We start from the raw sequence: 17,093 nt of genomic DNA on the forward strand, positions 1-17,093 counted from the left end.
CTCGGTAACTAGTGATCATGCAAGCTACTAGGATGAAGGCTTTGATAACAACAAAGCCTTTATTTTACTTAAAATTGTGATGCTAGCTTTGCTTTCTACTTCTCCAATGTATCATGCTTGCATTATGTAGCAAGGGAAATCCCAGCTAGTTCTTGCAAGCTAGTTCCCTCATACCTCAAAGCAAAGTAGGGGTTCCTCTAGTGCTTGTTAAGAGGAGGAATTTAGAAACAAAAGCAACCAGTATGTTTTCCCAAGTTATAGTGAAGATTCTAAGGCATATAGACTTTATGATCGAGAGACAATGACGATACTTACAAATGTAGTATTTGACAAAGGGACACATTCAGTGGAGAAGATAGGTTCATCCAATTTCTTATCAAACAAGGACATTATCCAGGAGGAATCCTCTCACAAAGATAACTCTAACAAAAATAAAAATCCAGGAGGAATCCTCTCGCAAATAAAAATAAAAATAAAAATCCAGGAGGAATCCTCTCACAAAGATAACTCTAATACACCAACATATTTATTGCAGCAACACAAGTAAAGCCACTATTAAAGTGGACCAAAATCTCTTTGATGATTGCAATCCTTGTGTTGACATTCTTGAGATAGTAACAGATGGTTTGCACTAATCAAGAAGATTTGAAGATCCAAAAACAACCTCTAAGCACATCATCAACATGGCTCTAATGGCTAAAATCATGGGCTCTGTAAAGGATCCAACATCTTTGGAGAAGGCCATGGCTAATGGCACCTCAAGGCTCTCAATTTCCAAATCATTTCCCCCATCACATGCTCTAATCAAAGAGGATTATATAACGCTCAAATATGTATACATTGAACTTTTCAAGAGTGGTCATCCCAAGATCGGCATCAAGTACCAGGTTGACAGAAGAACAAGCCTTATCTTGAGGAAAGTTTCCATGCAAGTCCATAGAAAAGAATGCTAACGAACTCAACTTAGATTGGATAATTGGAGAAAAGCTCGCTCACAATCTCAACCTAGATCGGATAATGAATGCAAAATTGATCATAGATACTTGGAGAAAAGCTCATCTTTTATCAGTTTAATTGATTGACATGTCGAAACAAAAAAATCAAGTTGGGACATAAAGGCCGGCTACAAAAAGAGGATCTACAAAACGTGCAATATCCTCGATACTAGAAAGCCTCTTAGAAAAAAGTAAGTGCTACATGCTGAAGGTGCCACGGGAAGCGCGTGCGAGAGCACACACACAGAGAGAGAGAGAGAGAGAGAGAGAGAGAGAGAGAGAGAGAGAGAGAGAGAGAGAGCTGCTTTGGATGGAGCGCACAACAACATTATCCTGTTGTTGCAGCTCCTTATTCTGTTGTATTAAAAAATAAGTGTATATTGGTTAAGCTAGTAGATGGGTTAGTAGTAAGTGGGATGTCCGGCAAGTTGGCCCGAATCCCAACACATGCTTCTTGAACATAGACACTTGCAAGAAGTAGTCAAGCAATGTTGTGATAACAACCTTCCATAGGGAAATGGAATCTACAATGGAAGATAGGGACCAAAATATGATCACCTCTAACCTTTTGGTAAGAGGTGATTGAGGGCTTTGTGTCTCACAAAGTTTTTGTCTCACTCTGTGGCATAGGTTTTCAAGATCAAGTTCACGTTTTTTGTCTTTAACTTTGGTTTTCAATACTTAATTGAGTAAACAAATCGTGCAAAACAACTACACTGGTCTTGATGGGGCTCTTTGATGGTGGCCAAATTCTTAGATAGTTGTTGAATAGAGTCCATAAAGAATGCCATGGGTCAAGCTATGTATAAAAAACACTATTAGGCTAAATCCATCAATCAAAGTATGTGACTTAGTGTAAGAAACCATTTGAAAGATGTTACAAGATAACAAGAAAATCTTGTTGGCTAGTGTAATCTATAGTACTAACAATTTTAGTCGCATACATACATATCCCCAAGTTCAAACATCATTCAATGACTTGCTTCTCAATGCTTAAATTATTCTTCAATCAAAGAACGTGTCTTCTAACGTTGATTGTTCTCAAACCTTGTGAATTAGTCTTGCCAAAGAACTTTTTTTCTAACCAAAGAAATTAAGGGCACCATCAAAACTCTTTTGGTTTTTAAATTTGATGGCATTACTTTGCTTCTAAGGTTCGAGAGGAGAGTGGGCAGGGAGACTCGTGCGATAGGGAACAACTTGGGGTAGAGAGTCTAGGCTGAGCATCTCCACTTCCTCCTTCCGGTGAGGCATGGTACGTATTCTTTTTGGAAGCGTGGGTGATGAGGCCACCCCTCTCTTCATAAGGAAACCATTCATCCATGTCAAGCTGGTGCAAATCTTAATGTCATGACAATGTTGTTAGGTGGGTCGCAGCTTCTGTGGCGGTGCTGGTAATTGCCATGTGGCAGATGGGCTTGTTGTGGACTTCACTTCCATCCTTGCCATGGTTTGCAACACCTCCATGATGCAAGGCATGTCAGATGTTGAAGAAGGGCTCCATAGGTGTTTGTGAACTCATGTTGCTCATGGTGTGGCTTCCCTTCTTGCCTAGTATTGTGGTGTTGACGGTTTGGATTGGGTGTTGAAGGTAGGGTAAGGCTCCCTTCAAAGTGAGTGATGGGAAGGCATTTTTTCTCAGGTCAGTGCATGCCTTGTGGTAGGAGGTGTGGTCCTAGTGGCAATGGCAACCCGATTGAAGGTATTGTCCTTTTGATTGTGTTGCTTTTATGTATTGTACTTATGAATGGGTAGACCCCCCTGTAAAGGCCTTGTTGTTGTGTGGTTGTAAGGATGGGTAGGCCCTTTGAAAAGGCCGTGTTACTATGTGGTGGGTATGTAGTGGTCTTCAGGGCACTGGGGTTCCTTGAGTTGCAACTTTTTGTTTTATGGTAATATAGTTTAGCTTGCTTTATGTTAGCATTGCATAAAGAAAAAACTCTTCCAATTTTTAGGTCAAAATTTGAAGCATTTGCCAGTATTTACACCAAAACTTGTTATTTTTTATAGTTTTCTTCAAGGCAAGCTCGGAATCTAGCCAAGATTTTGCAATTTAGCTAGTCAAGCGCTCAACTCTGGTAGCCAATCGTAAAGAAATAGATGTGTGATGGAGGTTTTGGGAATGTATAGCCCTAACTTTCATGCCACCACTAGGTGCCTTGCATGCATAAGACGCATATGAACATCAATCACTCACATGTGTAGAGGGTCACAAACATATACATACCGATTTTCGTGCCCGGGTGCACACACACTTGTATATGGACACACATGACAATAGTTAGACTATGTGGTGGACCAATTAACCTTGGTTCCTCTTAAACATGATAAGTCCATAACACGTCATGCCATAAAGGCTCATCCTCTCATATACAAAAGTCCATTATTAGAAAACATCAAGATAGGTTCCCTAGGTTCGAACGTTGTATAGTGGACAATCCTCAGGACTAAGTGACACGGATCATTTAAGAGGGGGGGATGAGGGGATCAATGGACGGGAACTCCACGCGCGATCGTCGAGGTGTTCTGGGCTATAGATGGTTTATTAAAACTAAACCCGATCAAGGGCCTCGTCCGGGTTTAGTTCTAGGCCGTCTAGGTTTATCATTTATATCATTGTGTAAAACGGATTTGGTTTCAAATGTGTGCGGGCGGGCGTAGTGTAGCGCTAGCCCATGCTTCAAAAAGCATTGAGGGGCGATGTCCTGGGTTCAAACCCTCGCCCCCCAACAACGCCGCCATTTTTTGGGTGGACTTGCCTGCCTCGAGATCTCCGCCATCATCCTTCACCGTCGATCCCTTTACCCATCCCCACGTCCCATCTTGTGTCACCTAGTGTCGTGGGTGGACCATGGTCCTTCAATTTTATTAAGGATAAAGAATGACTATTATTATTAGTGATTTGATGAATGAATGTATGAGCAATACTTTTCATGGATAAGGACGGCTCCCAACAAACTTGATGCCCATGAAAGCTCTTTCACACATACTATTTGCAACCTAATACATCACATGCGTTCAATGAGTGCTTTCAAAGTCTTTTGTTTGTAAAATTCTCCAACTAGGTGTGGCAAAATGTCTCTGTTTAGAGATGGCGAAAATTAAACCTCTGAATCTAACAAAATCTGCATCATCTTTTGCAAGTATTAACATAGTAGAAAGCTTGTGCCAAGGACAATCTGCCACAAAAAATCTCTCACAAATGGTGCTATAGAGAGCGAATGTGACATTGATCTATGCGCTCCTATGTAAGACAAGAAGGTACCATTGGCAGACTTGTCAAGGGGGAGTTTAGCGAAATGGACACTAGCAAGGATCGGACTGCTTTTTTTTGACGACTAAAAAGCGAACGTGTCAGCTGAACTAACCATTAAACCCATGCTCACTATGTTAGATCTGGCACAAACCTTGTTTCATTGGGGGGGGGGGGGGGGGGGGGGGGGCAATTGGTCTCTAAAGACGGGCCTATTGTTTTAATGGCACCTTTACTCTATTCAAAGTATTTTGACTAGGTCGAAGGTTCTCGGGAGGGGAATTGGTCCGGATAGATGCTCTGACATGCTCGCAATGTAGAACGGTTAGTGAAGACCTCCCTCACCTCTTCAAGGAGTGCTCGACGATCTGTGGCCTTGCAAGGAAGATTTGCAAATGGGTACAAAAGACCTAGAAAGTAGCATTCTTCAAGAATAATCTGTTCTTGGGAGGGAAGGTGTTCAAGAGCCAAGCACTGCTCATCTCATCTCAAAACAAATCGTGAGATTTTGTTACTTCAAACATATTTGGAAGGCCAGGAACTGTCGGATCTTCAAGAACTCCATGGAAATAGCTAAGTTCACGGAGATAATATAAGAAAGCAGGGGGACAATTATCACCATTGGAAACAAAGGATCATTAAGGAGTGGGACAAGACCATGGGTGCCACAATGACGGACTTGCATGGGTAAAAGTGTGGGCTCATCCATTGTCATGGGGTGGCTCCCCTGTCAGCTGATGTATCTATGATCCTTTGAAGATATCATGGCTCGTCATTCAGGAGCATGGCATGAATTTGTAATCTTTTGGTTTTGTCAATTTAGGCTACTCACCATTGTGATTTTTGAAAAAAAAAAGAAGGTATTTTGGCTCTCTAAAACCAGCCCTAGTGAAGAAGGAAGTTAGGCATTCATTTTATCCGAAGTCTTTAATATTTTAATTTGTAAAAGCGGTGGTGACCCTACTCCAACCAAGAGCAACACTATTGACCACAGATGGTTGGGGAAGTGGATGAGCCGCATGGGTCTTCCACTTAGACTTGCTTGGGTGCTTTGGTCGCGTGGATCTGGTGCTCGTCTCAAGTTGTAATGGATCAATCTCGTCGATGGACAAGATTGTCTTGGTTGGGGTTTGGGCGCCGAAGGAGGAATGGTATGATAGTGGTAGCATCGTACCGGTTCATGGTAGCCTTTGACACTCGTATCCTGCTTTTCGAAGGTGTATGGCTCAATCACCTTAATAGCATGGCTTCTGAGGATCACCATGTTTGGATGGTTTATGAAGGTATTCATATTCTATTGCTATTGGTATATCTTGTTATGCTATTTGTTGATCAATCATGTGCATCTAAGGTGGGGGGTGATATACCCCTTGAGGGGGTGCATCACATGGCTTGCTTCTATTCAAGTCGTACAAAATTTAAGGTGGATTGTTATGGTGAATTGAAATCAACAAGAAAGAAAAAGAACCTCCTATGGGCTCATTTCATTAAATTGTTTTAGAATGCCAACTGACCCTTCACCTTGTTTCAATAATTTTATTTTTCAAATGTTGTACATTAAGACCTTTTTGTAAAAAGGTTTTTATAAGTATCAAAGTTTAGAATATCTTTTTATTAAATATTTCCAAATATTCTTCTGTCGAACTTGCCATGTGATGTCTGTTTCGTCCCCTCAACCATCTATTTTTCTCCTCATAGTCAAGGAAGTATAGTTGGACGAAGGTCGCAACATATAGAGACAAACGACTTGAGACTTCTCACTTGCCATGACCAAAGTAAGAAGAGGCATCATCAAGAAAAGAAATTCAGTATTGAAACCTTAACTACAAATAGAGATACCATAGGTTACTTGCCAGTTTGTGTGTTGTGATGTATGACAAAGCTATAAATGCAATCCTGAAAATATTGAAGCTTGCAACATACAGGGACAAACGACTCACAAATTCTCACTACCATTGCCAAAATAAGAAATGATTTCACTCTTCAAACCTTAAGTACAAGGGCCAAGAAACAAAGAGAGCTCTTAGGTTGCTTGCCAATTTGTGCATTGTGATGAATGTTGAAGCTACCATGAGGCCGTGTTTGAACCAACTCACCCACAACTCACCATTTGTAGCAGTGACTTTTAGTCCCTTTGGGATAAACTTTCCATATACGAGAAATATATTCCTTACTACCCAATCTACCGCCGGTACTAGGAAAACTGTGAAGCAAGTAGTGTTACAGAGGGGGATGATGGGATCAAAACCTTCATACCCAGAATTTCAATCAATACCATCTATCAATAGTTGTCTATGTCCATTCAAAATGAAAAGGAATATGCATGCTCCTAGGTTGAACATTGTACCTAGTATCATTTTATGAGAAGTGTAGAGACACGAATGGACATCACCAGTAGAAAAAGAAACTCTCAACTCAAAATAGTATCAAAACAAAGAGGATTCTCCTAAAAGAGATGGAGACATAAAACCAGAAGCAAAACAATAGTAAGGCAAAAAAATGCACCAAAATCGGTACAAAACTTCACATAAGAATCTAAGAGTATGAAGAATACAATACATCCACTCATCGTTGTGAGTTTGAGAGAATACAATACATCCACTCACCTTTCTGAGTTTTGGAAAAAAAAAAAGGGAAAATTACCAAAATACCCCTCTAATTTGTGGAAATTCCCAAAATACCCCTCAAATTTCAAAAATTCCCAAGATACCCTTGTATCTATTTTAGCTGGATTGTTTGCGATTTCCTAATCTTTATTCTGTTTTTTAGAGCTTAGCATGTAATTTGTCACAAATTACCTCCCAAAAAAAGACAATTATGTCTAAAAATAATGAAGCAATTCATCTCCAAAGCCTACATAACCAGCTCAAATTCTAGTTTTAGTATCTTGTATTCATAGACAATCACTCTTCTTATGAAAAACTACAATTTTTTTAATTTTTTGATGAATTTACTCTCACAACCAGGGGTATTTTGGGAATTTTGGAAAATTTGAAGGGTATTTTTGGAATTTCCACAAATTAGAGGGGTATTTTGGTAATTTTCCCAAAAAAATATTATGAAGAATAGAGGTTGCCGGGGTTTGCAAAAAACATTTGTCCTACCTGAAGAGCATTTGCCGTCTTTCTTCAAGGCAAGCTCCGAATCTAGTTGGGACTTTGCAATTTCAATCGAATTAAATGCTTGTTCTTTCTGAATACTTCATAGCTTTTGACTTCTCATTTGAATGCCAACTAAAATAAAAACAAAGAAATGATGTAGGGCTCTACATGAAGATCAATATGATCTCACTTGTTGCTTTTGTTGGTGTGTGCATGTGTGCGTTTGTGTGTGTGTGCAAACTCTATCTTTTTGCAAAAGCAAGCACATAACCTTGCTAGAGGCACAAAAGACTTAAGCTAGAAATGCAATCATCACACGAGGCCACTTAGGATTAAAATGATGCTTAAAAGAGAACATGATTTGAAAGAGAGAGAGAGAGAGAGAGAGAGAGATGTGAAACCATATCTCAATGATATTTTCTTCCTTATAACACCTTCCTTGGTTGACCATCGGGTTGAAGGTAGATGGGATAGTCACGAACTCTTCAGAATTGGCAAGGGCGTGAATTTTTTTGGCACATAATGCTATATCATGAGTGACAGGGTCATGGACACAAAGAACTCCCTGAGCTTTTGGCTTTGCAATCGCCACCCCTATAGCCCACTGCCAAGGTTTACTGGCAGAAAGCTTATTTCTCCACAGAAACTCTTTGATTGGTGACAAGAAGGAGTTCCAATTTTTTCGGGATAATTGTAGGAATGGTGACGTGAAGGTTATAAATGGGATGAAGAAGGTGTTAATTATTGTGGCTCTACAATGGAAGGGGATCAAGATGAACTGCCAACATTACATTTTATTTTTCATTTTTTCTTGAACCCAGTCAAAGATAGTTTTGTGAGTAATCCCTTTCCCAATAGGCATACCCAAGTGACAAAAGATGTTACGATTGGACAATCTCTAGGGCTTGTCTTTCAGTATTTCCCTCCGCTTGGAGGAAGAGAAGCGAATCATCAACAAACATCTTGATAAGCAATTGCCATTTTGGGTTTGAAGCCCTTTAATCTCATCTTTCACATTCGCTTGTTCTATCATAGCAATAAGCGGTGTTAGAATTAGGGTTGCACAAAAATAACATAGCTTGGAGAAGACAAAGGAAGCTCAAGGCACACAATAGAGAGTGTATTACTTAGTGTACAATGGAAAGATAGATAGCCCTAGAGTGATGGGCGTATATACAATGCACGGGGGGAAAAACTTCCTAGTGAGGGAAAAAATGCCCCAGTGGTCTTGAGTGTCTTCACACACATCACTACCATATGTATACGGTAACAAATTCCCCCCAGGGAGTGATGCGGTGAACAAGAGCTAGCACATAGAGTATAGGGAAGTGCCATGCTCTGAGGACATGATCAGTCCACAAAGGGTAGTAAGCCCAAAGCTTTGCAAAAAGCTTTGAACTTCTCAGAAGACAATGCCTTTGTGAAAATGTTTGTGAGGTTGTCCTGTGTTGGTACATAAGCCAAGTTGATCTCTCCTGCTGAGGGCCTCTCCCTGACATAGTGGTAATGCACCTCAATGTGATTTTTGCGATCATGAAAAATGGGTTCCTCACAACTGCCAATGTGCTTTGGCTGTCACTATAGATAGTGTTGGCAGTGTCTTGTGCAACATCGATATCAACCATAAGGCATCTGAGCCATACACACTCAACCGTAGCTGTGAAGACTATCGAATACTCAGCCTCACAACTAGAATTGGACACATTAGGTTGCTTCTTGCTCAACCATGAGATACATGAACTGTCGAGCATGAAGCAAAAGCCACTTGTGGACACTCGCATGTCAAAACAACCAGCCCAATCCGAGTCTAAAAAAGCATGTAAGTCTGGTGGCAATGATCCCCCATTTGGGATAAAACAAGCCAAGATGTAAAGTGTCACTCAAGTAGCAAAAAATACTCGTGACAACCTGCCAATGTTTAGACCGTGGGCTATGCATGAATTTGCTTAGCTGTGAGACTGCAAACTGAATATGCGGCCTCGTGTTGCATACATAAATAAGGCAGCCAAAAACATTTTGGTGAAAAGTGACATCGATAGGATTACCGGCATCATGAAGGCTCAATTTCAAACCTGTTTCCATGGGTATGATAATAGGTTTGCAATCCTCAAGTCCAAACTTACATAGCAATGTGTCTATGTAACTTGTCTCACACAAGGCAATACCACCATCACATTGCTTAAACTGTATGCCCAAGAAATGATGCAACTGCACCAAATATCTCATCTTGAAAGTAGCATTCAAATCAGCCTTAAATTCAACAATATGTTTCTCATTTGGTCCAATGATCAACAAATCATCCACATAGAGAACAACAACGAGAAGTACACCACCCTCACACTTTACATACAATGTGCTTTTTGTTGAACTGTTACAAAAGCTTTGTTTGACCAAATGAGTGTTAGCCTTCTCATACCAAGCACAAGAATATTTCTTCAACCCATACAAAGCTTTATTACATTTGCACACTTTATCCTCTTGTCCTTTCTTGATAAAACGGCAAGGCTACATTCCATAAACTTCCTCAAATATGTCACCATTCAAGAAAGTGGTAACAATGTTTGATTGATGTACATCCCAACCAAAATGAGTTGCCAATGCACATAAACAATGCACAATAGTCATAGGACAAGTGGGAGCAAAACTTTCTTCATAATCTATGCCTTTTTGCTGTGCATAACCCTTTGCAACAAGTCGAGCCTTATAGCGATCAATCTCACCATTCGGCTTGCGTTTCAACTTGTAAACCCACTTCGTAGCAATGTCCTTTTTGGCAGGAGGAAAATCACATAAAGTCCATGTGTCATTTTCTACAAATGCATCATATTTTGATTACATGGAAGCCATCCAATTTTTTGAATTCTGTGCTTCATCAAAAGACAATGGTTCCTCAACATCACATTAACTAGACACAACCAAAGCATAACAATCTGATGCATAAGAGACATAGCGAGAACTTGAACATGTACGACTAGACAAAGGTGCATCCAATTTATTATCACACAAAGTATGCACCAACCATTTTGGCATACCTCTAGCCTGCTCATTCTCAGCCCTTTACTCATCAAGTACATCATCTACATCTGCATCAGTAATAGGCTGATCTGTAACATTCTCAGAGACCCCCGAGGCTGTACATTTGTCTCATTGGAATTTACATTCGAACTTCCACCACTGAAAAGAGGCAACAAAGTGTCATAAATGTCCTGTGACCTTACATTATTGTCTCTAGTACATGGCAGCGAGGGCTAAATAGAATCTTCCACAAACACAACATCCTGTGAAACCAATACATTTTGTTTGAGGATGATACAACATGTAACCTTTGCTTTCAACACTATAACCGACAAAAATAAATTTGACAGCCTTATCATCCATTTTTTTGCACTGTGTTTGTGGCATTGAAGCATATGCCAAACATCCAAACCACGCATGTGCTCAATAGAAGGCTTTCTATCATGCCATGCTTCATATGGAGTCATAGACTGCAAAGCTTTTGTAGGACACCCATAAGTGGCACACATAATAGCCTCAAGCCAAAAGGAATGTGGTAAAGCTTGACTTTTGATCATACAACGTGCCATTTCCATAAGAGACTTGTTTTTCCTCTCAGCAACACCATTTTGTTGAGGTGTATACGACACTGTGTTAGGTTTCAGGCCCTATGGCCGGTCGCAACCGGCGCCCGCCCATTACATTCTTTTGGTTATAATGAAGAATAAGGAGATGAGAGTCTATTCTCTCATATTCTCCACCAAGACTGTGTATCTGCTCCTTCTCCTTCCCCTTCTCTCCTTCCCTCTCTTGCATTCACCACTCCGCCATTCCTACAAGTGGTATCAGAGCCCAGGAACCCTACTCCTGCTCCTCGGCTACCCGGCACATGCATCGATCCCAAATTGTATAAAGAGGAGAGGAATCTTTGGAGCTTGGTAGGTCTGTAGGGAATCTCGGCAACAAACAGTCGGCATCAGCAACAACAGAAATTGACACTCCAAAGCTTGGGGCAACTTGGTGAGGAGCATCGGGCTTGAGCTTTGGAAGGTAAGCAAGAGGAGAGTTGAGCAGCAGAAGCGGAGCAGATTCGAAGCCTGCAAGGGAGCTGAGATCATGAGCTCACGGGCAGAATCCAGTAGGGTATCGAAGGCAAGGCCGAGCTTGACATAACGCCACACAGGGAAATTTGGGTAGGCAGGTCAAAGCAGGTGAAAATTAGGAAAGCCTTGATGGCTTGGAGCATTACGAGCTCTGCATCGATCTACAGAGCAGAATACACACACACACACACACACACACACACACACGCCATCTCAATCTCGACCCCACTCGTCAGATTTTTTGCCGCTTGTCAGAGTAGATAGTGCAAAATTCATTTTTAAAAAAATTGAGCCTCACACACTCAATGTGTGCAAGAGTCCGCTCCCACCAATAGCCTCAACACTCCGACTTTTTGACCTTCGGTTCCCTGCTCACATACACCCGACTCTCAATCATCCAACCTGGACAGCTTGAGTGTTAAGAAACTGAGAGAAAGCAAGTGAAAGAGAGCGAAGCTGTGAGACAACGAGCAAGTGAGGGAGAGAGGGAGCGAGAGAGAGAACATGCTTTATTGACATCATCGAGACTCCCATCCGGCGGCGGGAGGCGGCCTCGACATCAACGATTAGAGCTGTTTCCACACCGACTTTAGACTTTTGCACCGATTCGACTCAATTCGACATTGATTTCGGCGACACTCTTTACACGGGTAGATTTTCGACATCCGACCGTGACGCGAGCGTTCCCGCGGACGGCTATGCTTGCCACACGCACGTGTGAGGTGCCTCAACCACATAGGAGTGACACTCGACATCGGCATCGATCGCATCGATCACGCTCTATGATACCTTTTCGACTTTGAGCACCTTTGGCGACTATTCAACTAGCGTATTTCTATCTGGCGGTGGAAATCGACACATACTGACACACCAACACGTAGGTTACAGGGGTTTTTGAGCCCATCTACACACAATTTCTCTAGGTTTCTAGACACATCGTTTTTCAGGAAATTTTGGCAGTCATTTTGATAGCAGTTTCTCTGCGGACAGATGCATGTTTGCTTCAGCACACCATATTGCTATTGAGCTCTTTTGAGGGCAGATATCCCCGCAGGGATCACATTTACTGCATGCCAAAGTTCATATGCTAGGCATTCTAAGTTTGCTCATGCCAAAGTTCATATCCTGGGACATGTGGTTTCCCAAATGGAATAGAGGCTGACCCTGAGGAAAGTTAAGGCTTTATTGCTTATGGATCCACCGAGAAATGTTTGGCATCATTTGTACATAAGCTCAGGTACCTATCAAGAATTTTTTGGATGCTATGTCAGTATTGTTGGAATTAGGGTTGCAGAGAAACACACACAGCTTGGAGAAGACGAAGGAAGCTCAAGGAACATGATGGAGAGTGTATAACTTGGTGTGCAATGGAAAGATAGATAGCCCTAGAGTGATGGGCGTATATACAATGCACGGGCGAAAAAACCTCCTAAAGAGAGAAAAAATGCCCCTGTGGTCCTAGTGTGTTCACACACATCACGACCACATGTATATGGTAACAAATCCCCCCTGGAGTGATGCGATGAACGAGAGCTTGCACATGAGTAAAGGGAAGTGCCATGCCCTGAGGACATGATCGGTCCACAAAGGGGAGTAAGCCCAAAGCTTTGCAGAAAGCTTCAAGCTTCTCACGAGACAATGCCTTTGTGAAAAGATATGCAAGGTTGTCCTGTGTTGGCACATAAGCCAAGCTGATCTCTCCTGTTGAGAGCCTCTCCTTGACATAATGGTAATGCACCTCAATGTGCTTTGTGCGAGCATGAAAAACAAGGTTCCTCGCAACTGCCTATGCGCTCTGATTGTCAGTGTAGATAGTGTTGGCAATGTCTTGTCCAACACCCAAATCAGCCATAAGGCGTCTGAGCCATACACACTCAACCGTAGCTGTGAAGACTGCCCTGTACTCATCCTCACAACTTGAAGTGGCCACATTAGGTTGCTTCTTGCTCAACCATGATATACATGAACTGCCAAGCATGAAACAAAAACCACTTGTGGACACTCGCGTGTCAAAACAACCAGCCCAATCTGAGTCTGAGTCCGAAAAAGCATGTAAGTCTGGCGGCAATGATCCCCCCTTGGGATAAAACAAGACAATATGTAAAGTGCCACTAAGGTAGCGGAAAATCCTCTTGACAGCCTGCCAATGCTTAGACCTTGGGCTATGCATAAATCTGCTGACCTGTGAGACTGCAAACTGAATATCCGGCCTCGTGTTGCATACATAAATGAGGCAGCCAATAGTAGTTTGATAAAGAGTGACATCAGGATCGCCAGCATCATGTAGACTCAACTTCAAACCTGTTTCCATGGGAGTGGCGATAGGTTTGCAATCCTCAAGTCCAAACTTACATAGCAATGTCTCTATGTAACTTTTCTGACACAAGGCAATACCACCATCACACTGCTTAAACTGTATTCCCAAGTAATGATGCAACAGCCCCAAATTTCTCATCTTGAAAGTAGCATTCAAATCAGCCTTAAATTCAGCAATATGTCTCTCATTTGGTCCAGTGATCAGCAAATCATCAACATAAAGAACCACAGTGAGGAGTACATCACCCTCACGCTTTACATACAATGTGCTTTCTGTTGGACTGTTATGAAAGCCTTGTTTGACCAAATGAGTGTCATCTTTCTCATACCAAGCACGAGGAGATTGCTTCAACCCATACAAAGCCTTGTTACATTTGCACACTTTGCCCTCTTGTCCTTTTATGACAAAACCGCGAGGCTGTGTTACATAAACTTCCTCAAATATGTCACCATTTAAGAAAGCAGTAACAATGTCTGATTGATGTACATCCCAACCAAAATGAGCTGCCCATGCACATAGAAACCACACAGTAGTCATACGACAAGTGGGAGCAAAAGTCTCTTCATAATCAATGCCTTTTTGTTGTGCATAACCCTTTGCAACAAGTTGAGCCTTATGGCGATCGATCTCACCATCCGGCTTGCGTTTCAACTTGTAAACCCACTTCGTACCAATGGCCTTTTTGCCAGGAGGCAAATCACATAAAGTCCATGTGTCATTTTCTATAAGTGCATCATATTTTGATTGCATGGCAGCCATCCAATTTTTTGAATTCTGTGCTTCATCAAAAGACAGAGGCTCCTCAACATCATGTAAGCTAGACACAGCCAAACCATAACAATCTGATGCAGAAGATGCATAGCGAGAGCCTGAACGAGTACGACTAGACAAAGGTGCATCCAATTTATTGTCACGCAAAGTGTGCACCAGCCATTTTGGCATACCTCTAGCCTGATCATTTTCAGTCCTTTCCTCATCAAGTACATCATGTACATCTGCACCAGTAATAGGCTGATCTAGAACATTTTCAAAAACCCCCATAGGATGTACATTTGCCTCATTGGAACTTACATTTGTATTTCCACCACTGAAAAGAGCCAACAAAGTGTCATAAATGTCCTGTGAGCTTACATTACTGTCTCTAGTACATGACAGCAAGGGTTGAACAGAATCTTCCACAAACACTACATCCCGAGAAACTAGAATACGTTTTGTTTGCAGATGATACAACCTTATCATCCAATTTTTTGCGCTGCACTTGTGGCACTAAAGCATATGCCAAACAGCCAAAAACACGCATGTGTTCAATAGAAGGCTTTCTATCATGCCATGCTTCATATGGAGTAATAGACTGCAAAGCTTTCGTAGGACACCTGTTAAGTACATAAGTGGGACACATGATGGTCTCAAGCCAAAAAGAATGCGGCAAAGCTTGACTTTTGACCATACATCGTGCCATTTTCGTTAGTGACGTGTTTTTCCTCTCAGCAACACCATTTTTCTGAGGTGTATAAGGCACTGTACATTGGTGTTTTATCCCACAACTAGCCAGAAATGCATTAAATTCATGAGACATATACTCCCCCCTCGATCGGAACGGAGGGTGCCCATAGTACATTTCAAGACATTTTCAGCCATAGCCAGAAATTGTTTGAAGCACATAAAAACTTGGGACTTCGCTTTAAGCGGAAATACCCATTCATGCCTGGAGTAATCATCAATGAAAGTCACGAAGTACAGGTAATTGCCCAAGGATGGAGTTTGCATGGGCCCACAAACATCACTATGCACAAGCTGCAACCTGCATGTGGCCCGAACTGAACCATCCTTTGGAAACTTAGAACGCTGCATCTTACCCAAAATACAGCCTTCACAAACATGTTTGACAGGTGCTTCAAGAGGCAGCAAAGAAGCAACCATATCAGATTTCTGCAAACGCAGCAAACTGGCAAAATTCAGATGACCAAAACGTGCATGCCAAAGTTTTGCATCTGAAACAGCCCTTGAATCTGCAACAGCATTTGCAAAATTTTGTCCACACTAGTCATACAAAGTGAGCTTATACAGCCCACGGCACAAAAGGCCCGATGCAACAATTTCATCACCAAAACTGAGATCATGAACTGTACATCTGTCATCCACAAATTTAACTACAAGTCCAAGTCTAGCAAGTGCGGATACAGACAAGAGATTCTTCTTGATCCCACGTACATAAAGTGCATCAACAAGTGTGAAATAACTGCCATTAGCAGCAGTAAGCACAATCTTTTCAACTCCCTGAACTGGATAAGAGGCATTGCTGGCACAAGTGACAGAATTCCCATGAGGGACAGACTCGAGAGAGGTAAATAAGTCACGATGTGAGGTAATGTGTAGCACCACTGTCGAAATACCACACATGTGAATCTGCAGCAATTGACAAGCATTCATCATGGACAACAGGATTGTAAGTGCACTCTGCGCTAAAAGCCCATTCTGCATCAACATCAGCAACACAGTCTCCTTTCACGGAAGACTCAACAATGGCTGCATTTGTAGTGGAACCAGCATTTGCACTGGAACCAGCCTCTTTCTTCTTAGCCTCTTTTGCCTTCAACTTAGGACACTGCTTGATCAAGTGATCATTAGCTTTACAATAATGGCAACGCATTTTCTTTTTGCCCTTATCACCAGAATTGCCTGACGAATTGCTGCAAGCAGAAGCATTAGGAACAGAAGTTTTGCCACTCGCAGCAGAACCATAAGAAGTGGCTGCATTGCTGTTACCACCCTTTCTTTGAGAAGCAATAAAAGCCTGTTCAACTGCACACTGTCTAGTCTTGTTTTTTCTGAAAGTGAATCTTGCAACAACAATGTGCATAATGCATCAAGCTTGACAACTTCTGGATTTCCTTGGGTCATAAGTCTCCAAGTACTAGCAAAAGTCTGGTAAGAATCTGGTAGGGCATCAAGAACAATCTGCACAAGGGAACTGTCTGAAATGACTTCTCCTGCAGAAATAAGTTGCTCATTGATATCCTTGACACTAGCAAGGAAAGTGTCCATATCATCTTCCTCATGCATAATCTTCGACTCTAGCTTTTTACGCAGCAAAGCAATTTTAGCCTCATTGCGGCTTGCATAAAGACCAGCAAGAATATCCCAAGCCTGTTTTGCAGATTTTGCTGAACGGATGTGAGGAACAATGGTGCGCTTCACAGACAATGCAATCAATGCATGAGCCTGCGCATCCTTAACATCCCAACGAGCTTGTTCTGCCGTAGGCAAAACAACTCTAACAACAGCAATCCTTGCAGCAAGACCTGCAACATCCTCAACATCGCCTACATC

This window comes from Adiantum capillus-veneris, chromosome 21, assembly GCF_014529385.1.
Source record: "Adiantum capillus-veneris isolate H3 chromosome 21, ASM1452938v2, whole genome shotgun sequence".
NCBI lineage: Eukaryota > Viridiplantae > Streptophyta > Polypodiopsida > Polypodiales > Pteridaceae > Adiantum > Adiantum capillus-veneris.